The following is a 14,092-nucleotide window of genomic DNA, read 5'->3' as shown; positions in this document are numbered from 1 at the left end:
TTATGACAGCGTCTGTTCACCTACATAGAGAGCTTCGGCTATGGGGCGGCATACAAATGTAATAAATAAATAAATTAAAAAAAATACGTCTGAGCTGAGTGAGTGACATGCAAAGCAGAATTAAAAGTACGGGGTCATATCCAGCTAAGTTTGACTCACAGAAGACCCATTGCAATCAATGGACTTAAGTTACTCATGTCCATTACTTTTAGTGGGACTACTCTGAGCAGGACTAACAGTTGCAACAAACTACAGCTACTCCTGGTGTGTATGTGACTGGGTACAGTGAAAGCGCATGGTTTTCCCCAAAGAATCCTGGTATCTACCTCTCACAGAGCTACAATTCCCAGCACCCTTAATAAACTACAGTTCCCAGGATTGTTTGGGGGAACACACATGCTTTAAATGTTCTTGAAATGTGCTTTAAGTATATGGTACGTAGGGTTGTGCTAGAATTCTGCCCAATTTTGGTTTGGTACCAGGTTTTCCATTAATTCACTCACTCTCTATCATTGTGGATCAGATTTTTATGTAGCAATTTTCTGATCTATTTTTTAAAATTGGCCTTTAAAATATTGATATTAAGAATGAGAGTGTTAGTGATATTTCCTTTGTCAATATTTTCTTTCAAAATATCAATATTAATATCAATATTTTTTGTGAGGGGGAAAAAAGGATCGGTAACAGCAGCAGGTAGCGGACAAAGAGCGAACTCGAATCGATGCTAGCCTGTTAGGTCGACAGAATGCTTTCGAACCAGCATCAGCCAACAGATCTCATCCCTAACATTGCCTACACAGCCAAGGATGCCAAAGTGGGATTAGCATGTGCGGATATTCTTCTATAGATTTGTGTGTGTGTGTGTGTGCCTATTTCCCTGCACACAATACACTAATACAGAGACAAGGCCACCAACCTAGAATTCTAACATGCCAGGTTTTCTATATGGAAAATGGACTGCCTTCAAGTCGATCCCAACTTATGGCAACCCTATGAAGAGGGTTTTCATGGTAAGCAGTATCCAGAGGGGGTTTCCCATTGCCTTCCTCTGAGGCTAAGAAGCAGTGACTGCCCCAAGGTCACCCAGTGAGCTTCGTGGCTGTGTGGGGATTCGAACCCTGGTCTCCCAGGTCGTAGTCCAACGCCTTAACCACTACGCCACACTGGCTGTCTGGTTTTCTATATACAGGGAGCTTTTTACATGGAGGAGCATTCAGACATGCAAACTCCTGCACCTCCTTCAGAATGCAGTGGTTCAGGCCAGCAAGGGTTGAACCACATCATCCCTTTGATTCCTGATTGTTCTCCTTACACATGGAACAGCCCGTTCCCATCAGACCCCTGGTCTTGTGGACCACATTCAGTGTGAGGTCACTGCAGAAGGACTCTTGTGCATTCCTTTGGTTTACTTAATGAAAAGCAGCCACAGACGTATGAATAAAGCAACCCCATTAATGAGTTCTAAAGATGGGGCTGTGTGAATTGGAGGCTCTGCAAAATTAAAATGAAAGCAACATTAAAAAAAAATGCCAGGAGGATAAAAATCATTTCTGCAGCCAGGTAGTTTCTTGGAAACGTTAACTATGGCTTGCAGATGACAACTAATTTGACTGTCCTTTGTGCGTTTCCCTTCACTGCCTTTCATGCCTGAATTTACACTTTAGTTCTTTTAAGGAAAGCACTAGAACATGAATTTCATTTGACTTTGGAAGAAGAAATGCGAACAGGTGCGACCTTGTTTGCTGAAGTCTCCATTACAATAAAGCTATCAGGAGGGGAGCATTTCAGCAGGGCTCACTGGAAGCAGAGGATCAACAGTGCAGAAGAGGTTGGATGGTGTCTTTATGACAAAGTCACAAGACTGTCAGCAAGCAACTCCACCAGATTGCTGGCCCGCTTGATGGGACACATCTACTTCCGCATGCACAACCCCCTCCAAATCTCTGTGGCTCACGCCAGGAAAATGTGAGCCTACAAAGCTGCCTTCAGTGGAGCCTGACTATTGCTGCATGGATCCAAAATAGTCTAGTCTAGCCATCACCAACCAGATGCTCACTAGTGTGGTCTAGTGGTTGGGAGACCAGGTTTCCATTCCCCACTCAGCCATGAAGCTCACTGGGTGACCTTGGGCCAGTCACTGTCTCTCAGCCTAGCCTACCTCACAAGGTTGTTGTGAAGATATAAAGGGGAAAAGCATATACACCACCTTGAACTCCTTGGAGGAAATAAATGTAATGGAAAATGGGATACAAATGTAATAAATAATAATAAACAACTGTTTTGGACATTATTATTGTTGTTGTTCAAGAGATGGATTGATTCCATCAAGGAAGCCACAGACCTGAACTTACAAGATCTGAGCAGGGTGGTTCACGACAGATGCTCTTGGAGGTTGCTGATTCCTAGGGTCGCCATAAGTTGTAATCGACTTGAAGGCACATAACAACAACAAATTGTTGTTGTTATCATTGTTATTATTATTTGACGTGTTAGTTGCTTGTTACCCAAGCGACTTAAGACACATTAAAAACATAAAACATAAATACTAGGCCTGTGCACAGCCCCCTGCCCCACCTCTCACTCCCCCCGATTGAGCCGACTCAGAGACCACCTGTCCTATCTTGGATACGAATCAATTTGAGGAGCAGGGCAAATGTTTGAGTTTTTAAAAGCCCTAATTAAACATACGGTTGGGAGGGTTGTAGTGTCTCCTTCCCCCTTCCAAATAGAGAGCAGCAGAGTTCAATCCTCCAGGGTGCTCCTCTGCAAGTACTTTCCCTGTAGGATCGAAGGAGCAACCTGTAGGATCGAACCCTCCGTTCAACAGCTCCATCCTGTGGGGTGCTGCTTCACAAACAGCTTCCTGGAAGAGCACCCCACACCCTGGAGAGTTCAATCCTACAGGGAGATGCTTCAAGGGGAAGGGCTTCGGGCAGGCAGGCCAGGTGTGCAAGGAGCACCCTGCATCCCACACCCGCATCCAAAGGCACCTGCCACACCCCTGATTCTCCTGGGAAGATGTGGCCAGTCAGGTAGGTCCCTTCTTCCCACCCAACACCTGCCTTTCTTCCTGCCAGATACCCCACCCCCTTATAGCCCCTCAATCTCTCCCCTACCCCGACAACACCCAACCCGCAGTGATTTGGAGCTATCTCAACCCAACTGGAACCTTGGTCTCCCAGGTCCTAGCCCTGCTGCACTCATCTGGGCTTGTGGCTTACCTTGCCTTGAAGATCCCATGAAGGCCGCTCACATCCTGGTCCCTCGAGTGCAGAGGTGCCTGTCAGACAGGCAAGCCCTGGCCCCAGCACCCAGCTCTAGGAGAAGATGAAGGTTCCACCTGGAGGAAGAAGAAAGGAAGAGCCTTCAGCAGGCATGCAGGAGGGAGCTGATGGAGTTCACATGTGAAGGCAGATCTATCAAATTTGCTCTTTCTGAAATAATATGAGAACTGAAACACAGCCATCCTTCAAAATTCACACTAATATGAATTTTGCACTGCATTTTTCCAACCAATGTTTTAAAAATGCGTATATTAGGGAGGAAAGTGTGTGTAAAAATGAAAATATTAGTGAAAATAACATACAGAAATGCATTATTTAGGAGTAGTTGCTTGCAAAATTGTGTGCATTTGTCAAAAATGCAAACAAAAATGTTTTTTACAAAAAAGGTTACTTTTTTAATTAGGAGAGAAATTAACACTAAAACGCTGAGAAATTTCCATGAGGATTTTTTTTTAAAAAAATTGCAAATTGCTGCAGAAATGTGGAGAATTGAATTTAAGATTGGAAAAATGAGAGAATGGCAATGGATAGATCTGTCCATCCCTAGTCAGGGTTGATGGGAATTGTAGCCCAACAAGATCTGGAGGGCACCACGTTGGCTAACCTCGATGCCTGAAGCAGCCTACTTGGCCCAACTCTTCAGGACTTCTGGAAATCTCTTTGTGGAGAAGGAGAGACATGAAGCACCTTGCTATATTTTGCAGAGGGGAAAGAGAAGGCGATTCCCCCCTCAGGGCTTCCTCCCATTCATTCTTCGGCTGGATTCGCCCGTGTTTTTCTCTCTCACGCATAATCCTCTCACAAATCCTCTCCCCACTGCCTGGAGGAAAAGGCGTGCAATCGCTCAGTCCCATCATCAGTTGCAGTTGCCACTGATTTATTTTGTTCTAACCAAGACGATTAAAAGACCAGCTTGGTGCTCCGCTTCCAAAAATGGCATGATGCATGGAAGGGAAAGGGGACAGCTCAGTGACAGTGCACTTGGTTTGCAGGCAGAAGACCCTGGTTCAATCCACACTGTCTCTGGTCAGAAGAAAGACCTCTGCCTGAGAGAACCCCTGCCGGTCAGAGTAGGTTTTGCCAACCAGGTGCCCTCCCTAGGCTTTGGACTACATCTTTCATCAGCTGCAGTCCTCGCCCTCTCCAGGTAGGGTTGGGCACGACTCCTGCCTAAAAGCCCTGGAGAGTCACTGCTATTGAGTGTAGCAAGAGGGACCAAACAGTCTGATATGATCTAAAGCAGCTTCTTATGTTTTCTGCTGGAAACAAGGACAGATCCAGCCTGGCCATTGGCTGGATGGGACATCTGGATGTGAATGAGGGTTCTGCAACTGGGGGCACAGAGGGGTTGGCCAGCTGATAGGTGGCATCTTCACTCCTCCTGTCCTAGCAGCTCCAGTTGGACTGTGGTTCTTGAGCCTCAACAAAGCACATAGTACCCCTTGACCCAGCAAGATGGCAGGCTAAGACGGCAGGCTAAAGCAAGCCAACGGTAGTGAGCTGTGGCACAGTCAACTGGTGCGAAAGCAAAAGGAGAGGGAACATAGGGGGAAACTGAAAGGCAGTACATAGGAAGCTGCCTCATACAGAGTCAGACCATTTACCCATCTAGCTCAGTACTGACTACACTGACTGGCAGCAGCTCTCCAGGGTCTTTCCCAGCTCTGCCTGGAGATGCCAGGGATTGAACTCGGGATCGATTAATTTCTAAAACAAAAGGTTCTGGCATTTGGGCCTCTCTGCCCACCATACTCTTTAACTTGGAAGTCATCATGACCCCTTAAAGGATCAGCTCACACGTTTTATTTATTTCAGGAAGGCATTTCTGTGCTGCCTTTTCCAATAGTTTATTCAAGGTGGCTCATAATAAGAAAATAAGGTATGAATAAGTCATCAAACCTCATTAACAATGTATGAATTAACACAGCAGAACATCACGGCACAAACCTCTACCCACCAAACGAGAGCATGTAAATAGATTAAAGTATAAATGCTGTTAAGAAAGAGAGATCTAAGACACCCGTTTGCAAAGAGACGCTTTAAGGTGGGTCTGAAATCCTACAGGAGGATCGAAGGATGCTCTTCCATCATGCCGCCATGTTGGATGTGGATACAGAGAGGGGTTTTTTTCTGTCTCATAAGATTAGAACTTGTGGACATCCAATGAAGCTGAATGTTGGAGGATTCAGGACAGACAAAAGAAAATATTTCTTCACACAGCGTAGAGTTAACCAATGGAATTCACTCCCCACAGGAGGCAGTGATGGCCACCAACTTGGATGGCTTTAAAAGAGGATTAGACACTATTATTATTATTATTATTATTATTATTATTATTATAACATAATATATTAATGTTATAACAACAACAACAACAACAATAGATTTATACCCCCCCTTCCTCCAAGTAGCAGCCCAGGGCGGCACACAGAAGCGCTAAAAACACTCTACAACATCATAAAAACAAACTTTAAGATATATGAAAACAAAGCATCCTTAAAAACATATTAAAACAAAATATGTTTTAAAACATCTTTTTTTTTTTAAAAAAAAGGGAAGCATTTATGAAGCATAAGGCTAACAATGGCTACCAGCCATGACGGCTATGCTCTTCTTCCACGGCTGGAGGCAGGATGCTTCTGAATACCAGTTAGTGGAAACCACAGGGGGAGGGGGCTGTGCTCAGGTCCTGCTTGCCGGCTTCCCATGGGCATCTGGCTGGCTACCATAAGAAGAGAGTGCTGGACTAGATAGACTTTTGGCTCTTCTTACATTCTTATGAAGCCACCAGGGCTGGGAGGACTTGCAGGTTGTATAAGGTAATTATAAGCACCCTCTTTCGGGGCTCTGACACCAGCTCCTGTAGTCATGCAAGGGAGGAGCCTGTGGGGAGACACGTGTTAGCTCTGTTCTACCCTCCCATGTCATTCCCATTGCTCTTTATGAACTGGTGAAAGAGAGTGTGAAGCAAGGAACTTCCTATACTCATTTTAAACCCCAGGATTAGGGATGGATCTGACAATTTTGGTTCTCTCAGTTTCTCATTTCTCTTAAATGGAATAGAATTTCTCTTAAATTGAAACTTAAATTCAATTCTCCACATTTCTGCAGCAATTTGCATTTTTTTTAAAAAAAAATCCTCATGAAAAGTCTTCAGAATTTTAGTGCAAATTTCTCAAAATAAAATCCAATTTGGACTAATGTACACATTTTTGCAACCAATTTCTTCTTAACATAAAGCATTTTTGCATGTTATTTTTATGAATGCGTTCATTTTTATGCACACTTTGCCTTAATATAGTCGTTTTTGTGAACATTCTTCGGTTGGCAAACTGATTGAAAAATTCATATATGTGCAAATGGCCACTTTTCAGCTGCCATATTGTTTCGGAAAGTGTGAATTTGATGGATTCAGCGTTAAATGCAAACTGAATCTAATTTCTCCCCCATCCCTACCTGGGATTACAGCATTCAAGGTCAGAAAAACACTCGGGAAGGACTCTAGTTTAATCATTAAGTGGCATTGAATATAATTATACCTGGTGGAAACAGACGTTTCCTGTATTTGTTCTGTTGTTGTCTAGGAGAGATAGTAAAGTTCTTGTCTGGCTTCCTGGATGGTGTGTCATTTAAACTTTCCAGGACACCACGCAGGACTGACCAGAGGAGGCTGGTCCTTTAGGGTGAAGGGGGCAGTGCCCCACCAACTTAACTCTGCTCTCACCCAGCCCCCACTTGCCTGCCTTCTTACTTACAACCAGTCCAGGGGTTAGCGTTGCCCACCAGCTTCTTCCTCCTTCACCTCAGTGTTGCTTCTTGTAGAACTCATCAGGAGGAGGATAGGGACAAACCCAAAATTAGTCAGCTCTGCCTGTCATTGGCTCTGGCGCCACCTACTGTTGGGCTCCTTGCCTTCCACTCCACCAGTCCCAATGGTCACCAACCACCGCCAGCTTCTCTCTCTCCCCCTTCCAATATATAGGCAGAAATATCCTCCGAAGGGAGGGAGGATGCACTGGGGTCACCGCTGGTGCCAGGAAATAACAGAAGCAAGAAGCACCACAATGTCATTCAACTGGTTCACGTGGACAACTAGATTAGCGGAACTGTCCGATCTCGGAAGCTAAGCAGGGTAAGGCCTGGTTAGTACTTGGATGGGAGATGGCCTGGGAATACCAGGTGCCGTAGGCTTAGAGGAAGGCAATGGTAAACCACCCCTGAATACCTCTTGCCATGAACACCCTATGAGTACATCCAAAAAGATTCATAGGTTCGCCATAAGTCATAATCAACTTGAAGGCTTATAATAACAATAAACTTTCAACACGGAAGCAGTGACTAGGAAAGGACTGTACCCTTTATTTATTTATTTATTTATTATTTGATTTATATCCTGCCCTTCCTCCCAGCAGGAGCCCAGGGCAGCAAACAAAAGCAAAACTTGAAAACATCATAAAAACAAACTTGAAAACACATTAAAACAAAACATCTTCAAAATCATTTTATAAAAGAAAACATGCGACAAATTTCACCCGGGCTTGTTCTTTCAACTTGATCACATCCAAATGTCTTTTTTATTCAGGAATGTGAAAATGCAAAGTGAGAAAAGCAGGCCCTTCGCCTGAGGGTACAGATTGATCTTTGCTTGCAGGGAGCAACTCTCTGAACTGGTAAAGCAAAGGTTTAATTAATTAACAAGAAAACTTGGCAGAGATATTTAAGTGGAAGTAATTATAAGAGTGGGAGCAATATTGCAGGTGAAAGTACACAGAAGAGAATTTACATGAAACTTTCTATTTTTTAAAAGCAGCATCTTGGAAATGAGCCTGTTGAAGGAAAGCACTTTTGCCAGCAGTTTGGGATGCCATTTCACAGGGAGCAGAGCTATTTGAGGGGGAATTGATACCTCTGGGTCTGGAGACTGCTATGGAACTGGGGAGCCTGGAAGCGTCTTCCACATGCATTTTTTTTTTTTAAAAAATCAGTAAGGTCCTAGATGCTTGCTTTGCTCCAAAGCCCTCATCCATTTTCCAGGCAAGCCATATTACGGCTGACGTTTAAAGAAGTAGAACTACTAGGCATTTAAAATCAGCATCATCAGTACTCAGCCAGGCGATGCACAGAATATCAAAAAGGACATGAAACTTGCTCAGAAGGCTCACACCTTGTGGTAAGGCTTTGTCAACCCCAAATCAACTCAAAACATATTTTCATGTTGCGTCTTTGGAGTTCACCTATAAGATGCTGGGGCTCAGGGGTAGGGTGGGATGGGGGTTCTTGAACCAGGCGCTCGGCACAGCAGCCGGGCTCGTTTGTCCTTTCTCCAGCTTTCAGTGAAAGCCTGGCAGGTGGAGCTCTGAGGCTGGAAGGTGCCACCTAGACTGCGGCACCAGCATGCCAGAGCATTCCATCCATTGACCCTCAAGGGCCAATCCCAGCCGGCCAGACCTATAAAGGAGCAGCCCACTCTTTGATGCTGCTCAGCTGTATCCCAATCAGCCAAGATGGGGAGAGGAAGATCACAGGGAGGGGAGTTTTAAGAACATAAGAAGAGCCCTGCTGGGTCAAGCCAAAGACCCATCTAGCCCAACATCCCGTTCTCACAGTGGCCAACCAGATGCCCAGATGGGAAGCCCATAAGCAAGACGGAAGTGCAACAGAATTCTCCCCACCTGTGATTCCAATCAATTTGCATTCAAGGCATACTGCCTCCGACAGTGCAGGACGGACATAGCATAGCCACACAGAGTCTTATCCTCCACGAGTTTGTCTAATCCCCTATTAACTCCCCCAAGTTGGTGGCCATCTCTACATCTAGTGGGAGTGGATTCCATAGTTCAGCTATGCACTATGTGAAGAAGTACTTTCTTTTTATCTGTTCTGGATTGCCCAACTGTCAACTTCATTGGATGGCCCCACTGGGTTCTACTATTATGGGAGAGGGAGAAAAACTCCTTCCTATCCACTCTTTCCATGCCACGCATAATCTTACACTTATCATGTTCCCCTTTACTTGCTTTTTTCCTTAAACTGAAAAGCCCCCAAATGTTGCAACCTTTCCTCATTGAGGAGTTGCTCCATCCCCTTAATTTGACCAAGGCCTGAGTCTCGAACCAAGCTGGGCCCATTTGAATGTATTCGGGCCTTGGATTCTGATGGTCACAGATTGCTATGGGTCAGATTCAATGATCCAGAGCGACTCAGGGCTGTCAGGGGGTAGGGAGAAGTGGCAGCCACAGCTCTCCTTCTTGCCAGAGCACTGCAACCACCGCCCCGCAGGATCCCTGCTGGTTCTAGTTTGTAAGGCACTTTCCTGCAGGGTTTGCTACCTTGGCTTGTTGGTTGTTGAGCCCACAGAGCAATTCTGGGGATGGTGGTTGCAAAACCCTTGATCCGGGTTGGGGAGTGGTCTCCAGGTCAGTCCTAGGCAGGTTGGCCTGATGACTCTTGGAATGGAGCCATGGGGCAGATGGGGGGGCTGTGTACAGCCCTAATCATTTAGGTGTTCATTTTCTGAACCTTTTCCAGTTGTACAATATCCTTTTTGAGGTGAGCTGACTAGAACTGCATACAGTATTCCAAGTATAGTCACACATGGATTTGTATAATGGCATTCTGAGATCATAACATCCCCTCAGGCAATCTCCCCACTGCCGTCACCCTGCCAGCAGGCCAGGAATAAGCCGAGCAGCATAGGAAAGGGGGCTTCATCATGTGTGTGCTATGTGCTATATGTGTGTGAGAGGGAGATTGTGTGAGTGTGTGTTTGGGTCCTTCCATCCCTATTTCACAGCAGAGCCTATTGGGGCTCAGAGATAGTCCTCCCTTCCCTAATCACACCAATTTCGTTTTGTTCTTAGACCCTTGCAGGCCTACAAAACACTGCATGGAGCTCAGCTGCACCTACCACACAGAGTTGTCATGATGGTTACATTCCACAACTCTAAGGACCTCCAACCCTGAGCTCCTTGGAGGAAAGATCTTTAAACACAACTTTTATGTGCATTGTAACCAGAGCTTGGAAAAGTTACTTTTTTGAACTACAACTCCCATCTGCCCAATCCAGTGGCCATGCTGGCTGGGGCTGATGGGAGTTGTAGTTCAAAAGAGTAACTTTTCCAAGCTCTGAATTTGTAACCAGGGATGGGGGCGAAATTCAATCCAGTTCTCATTTAAAGGTGAATTGGCCTAATTCCTACTCTCCGAAACGACGTGCAAACCAAAACACAGCCATCCTTTGAAATTTGCACTTCTCTGATTTTTGCAATGCGGTTCTCCAGTCGAGCAATGTGTACACGAATGCATATCACTAGAGTAAAGTGTGCATTAAGACGTGTATATTCATGAAAACAACATGCCACATACATTATATTAGGGGATATATAAATATTAGGGAAAATATGCTTTGCAAAAGTATGCGTGTTAGGCAATATCACATACAAAAAGGTGTAGACAGATTAAGCTAGTTTAAATCTCTACTCTACTAAATCTCTCTTTTTTTCAATTAATTTTTATTCCAATTTTCAAAACCAAAATAATACAAAAAGAAAACAACACAAATCAATAACTAATACAATACAAAAGAAAATACATATATATAAAAATATTGACTTTCGATTTGTCATAGTTCAGCTATAAATCTATAATATATAACAAACCTATCTCTTAATAGATTATAAAATCACCTTCCTCCAGCGGTTATCTTAGTTGGTTTCAAATCTCATTAACATCATATCATTTTAATATTCCACAAAAAGTCAAAGAGAAGTTTCCAATCCTTGAGATATATGTCAATCAATTTTTTTTTCTAAATAAACATGTCAATTAATCCAACTCATCAAATCTACTGAGTCCAGTAGTTTCAAATCGCTCTTCTGTCATTATCCATATTGGGTCCATCTTCCATCTTTACGCACCCAAAAATCTTGCTGTCATAGTCATATAATAAAAGTCTGATAGGAATTTCCTCCATCACAGATATTTTCTTACCATCAAATCCAAACGTAACACTGAAGTATTGTTTCAAAGCCGCATCTCTGCTCCTCTTTTCCACATGATACACTAGTACATTTCTTGAAGGTTTTTCCATTGACACAAAACAGGGATTAATTCTATTAACTTTCTCCATTTCAAGTTCCATCAAATCCTTCCAGTCCAGGAATTTTTTTGAACCGATAATATCTTTATCTCCAATCTCTTCAATTCCTTCAGAGACAGCTCTGTATTCCAAACTGTAATATTTATCTCCAGGATCCGTCACAACCAGGAAATCCAAATCTTTTTTCATGTCCATATTTAAGCCAATCTCCATAGATTGAACCTTGCCTTTAATTTCTCTTTCATCCTTTTTTTGTTTTCCAGATCTATCTTTATTCTCCTTTCTCATAGAATCCTGAGTTTCTTTCAGCTCCTGTCTCATTTCATGAAATTCAGTTCTCCACGCTTGTCTATTATTTCTCAGTTCTTGTTTTATTGAGTTAATCCCATCCATTATTTTCTGAAGCATGTCTAGAAATACATCCATGATCTTCTTAATTGCCATTCTTAAAACCAAAAGAACAAAACTCCTTCAATTTTCAATGTCCCAAGCAAAGAGCAGTTTATTTCTTTATCCAGTTACAAAGGAGTTAATCTTTCCAACCAACTAACGTCACACGCTAGACAGTCCTTATCTCTTAAATGTCCAGAAGTGCAAAAACAGCTTTTAGTTCACAGCGTTCAAATAACTAGTAGCAGAGAGAATGAGCAGATTCGTCAACAAAAAAAAAAAAGCAGATCAGAAAAAATAGTCCCTTATATATATTACACAAAAGTCTTGTAAATCAAAAAGATTTCTTATCTCTCCCAATCAGAAAGCTCTCATCCGTTGTAATCTTTAAAACGCAATTTTCCATGTCAGCTTTTTGCAATAAAAAAAAAAAGATAAGCTATTTATATTTTCTTCCCCCTTAGTTCCGTAAATAAAGAAGGAAAGTCTTACCTCATCTAGGTTATCTTAATTGCTGTTACTTTGACAAATCTCTTTAGCTATATAGATAAGAAAATGATAAATGTAAACAGGAGGTTTGCCTGCTAGTCCGTTAAAAAAAAACGGGTCACTTATCCAGCTGAGCTAGCATAAAATCCTCGCTCTGTCTGAACTGCTGGAAGACAGACAATTCTGACGAATTCCAGGCTCCAACAATCGAAACAAAACTATGTGGCAGATCTCACGCTTCTTCCTTATCCGGAAGAAATCATCCCCAGTCAGAAAAAACCCTTCTGACTGAATTTAAAACTGGATAAGTTTCATCCAAGACGGGAGCCCGTCTCAGAGGCAGCACAGGCGGAGGGATCCTCCTGGGAAGTTCACTCTACTAAATCTCTACTTAAATTTGTATATTTGTTTTTAATGTTTTTAATTGTTGTAAACCACCCAGAGAGCTTCGGCTATGGGGCGCTATACAAATGTAATTAATAATAATAATAATAATAAGAAGAAGAAAGTCACATTAAAATGCTGATGAATTTTCATGAGGACTTTTTAAAACACACACACACACACACACGCACAAACAGATGTGTAAATGTGAAGAACGGAACTTAAGACTGGGAAAATGAGAAATTGAGAGAAAGCAGAGTTGTCAGGTTCGCCAATTCCTAGAGGTAAGCAAATAAATAGGTTCATGCAGGAAGCTATAAATAAACATTTGGAGAAAGCTAATCACAATTGAACTGGATGCAAACTAAGTTAGGTGAACTTAGGTCCCATTGAAATCAATGGGACAAGTTAGTCATGATTTAAGTTCAGTCAATTTTGATGGAGACAGACTTCAGCTAACTTAGTCTAGATTCAACCCACTGCATTCTGAAGCCTCCCTTTAAAAGCAAACCACATTGCTTTATGTTCCTCCCTCCCATTTAAAAAAATCAGGGGAAAGCATTTGAACAATAAAGGGTGACAGATGTAGGGAAAAGCACAGCGGGTTTACAAGAAAAACAGTCAACTTGTAGATGAATGCAGACAAACTCCCATGATGGATGGGAGAAAGATTACATCAGGAGGAGAGGAGTGCTTTCACACAGAAAGATTAGCAGATAGATTGATTGGGTCCCCTCGCTTGATCTGGCAGAATATTTCACCACAGAAAACAAAGTCATATTTCATTCTTACTTCTGATATGAACACAATCCTTTGACTCTAGAGTTGTCTTATTAAGACAAACACGCCTGTTCTGTAGTTAAGCTGACTGGGGGTTGTTGCTTTTTTTCCCTATTCAAGAATCTATTATTTAGGGTTAGATTGCCTGCTAGTGTCTTTCAGAGCACAGTGGCAAAGGGACCAAACTGTGAACTTCAAATCTTCTCTGCAGCATTAGGGCAGAGCTGGAAGGGAGTGATTTTTTTTAAAAAAAATTGCAAAAACTTTCTTCTTCTTCAGTGATTTTCTGAAGGGTAAAATCATTCGCCCACTCAGAGTGAGGACAGATAACATTGCTCTCACTCTGAACTGGCTTTGTAATATCGTCTACATAGCCAAATCTGAATCCAGTCTGTTGCATTGTATTATCTGGCTATTTGATTACCTGATTGACTGGGATCACTTCTAAGGAAGAAGTAGCCCCAGTTACAGGAAAAATATATACAGCACCAAAGCATCTGTAGATCAGGCAGTGAACACAGTTCAGTGTAGAAAGCAGTGCAAAGGTGAGGAGTGGGTGGGAAAGGTCATTTTCCTCTCACCAGAAGTCTTATTCTCATAAAAAAGGCATGCATAGCAAACATTGGTTTCTTTTTAAGCACGCAATTCCCTTCAGCTTTCCCTACGT

At 42.8% G+C, this 14,092-nt stretch overlaps 1 protein-coding gene across 3 annotated transcripts in view; it reads right to left on the bottom strand.

Moving 5' to 3' along the window:
* HTR2C (5-hydroxytryptamine receptor 2C) overlaps positions 1-14,092 on the bottom strand; it is a 235,556-nt gene that overhangs the window by 89,710 nt on the left and 131,754 nt on the right. For all 3 annotated transcript variants that reach the window (XM_061598372.1, XM_061598377.1, XM_061598378.1), the window contains exon 2: positions 3,222-3,340. The gene's annotated coding sequence lies outside the window, so the exon portion shown is untranslated. The remainder of the gene's footprint in view (positions 1-3,221; positions 3,341-14,092) is intronic.

Source organism: Rhineura floridana, chromosome 16, assembly GCF_030035675.1.
Source record: "Rhineura floridana isolate rRhiFlo1 chromosome 16, rRhiFlo1.hap2, whole genome shotgun sequence".
In the NCBI taxonomy this organism is placed as follows: Eukaryota; Metazoa; Chordata; class Lepidosauria; order Squamata; family Rhineuridae; genus Rhineura; species Rhineura floridana.
The sequence above is the reverse complement of the archived record's forward strand: the minus strand, read 5'-3'. Positions and strand labels throughout refer to the sequence as shown.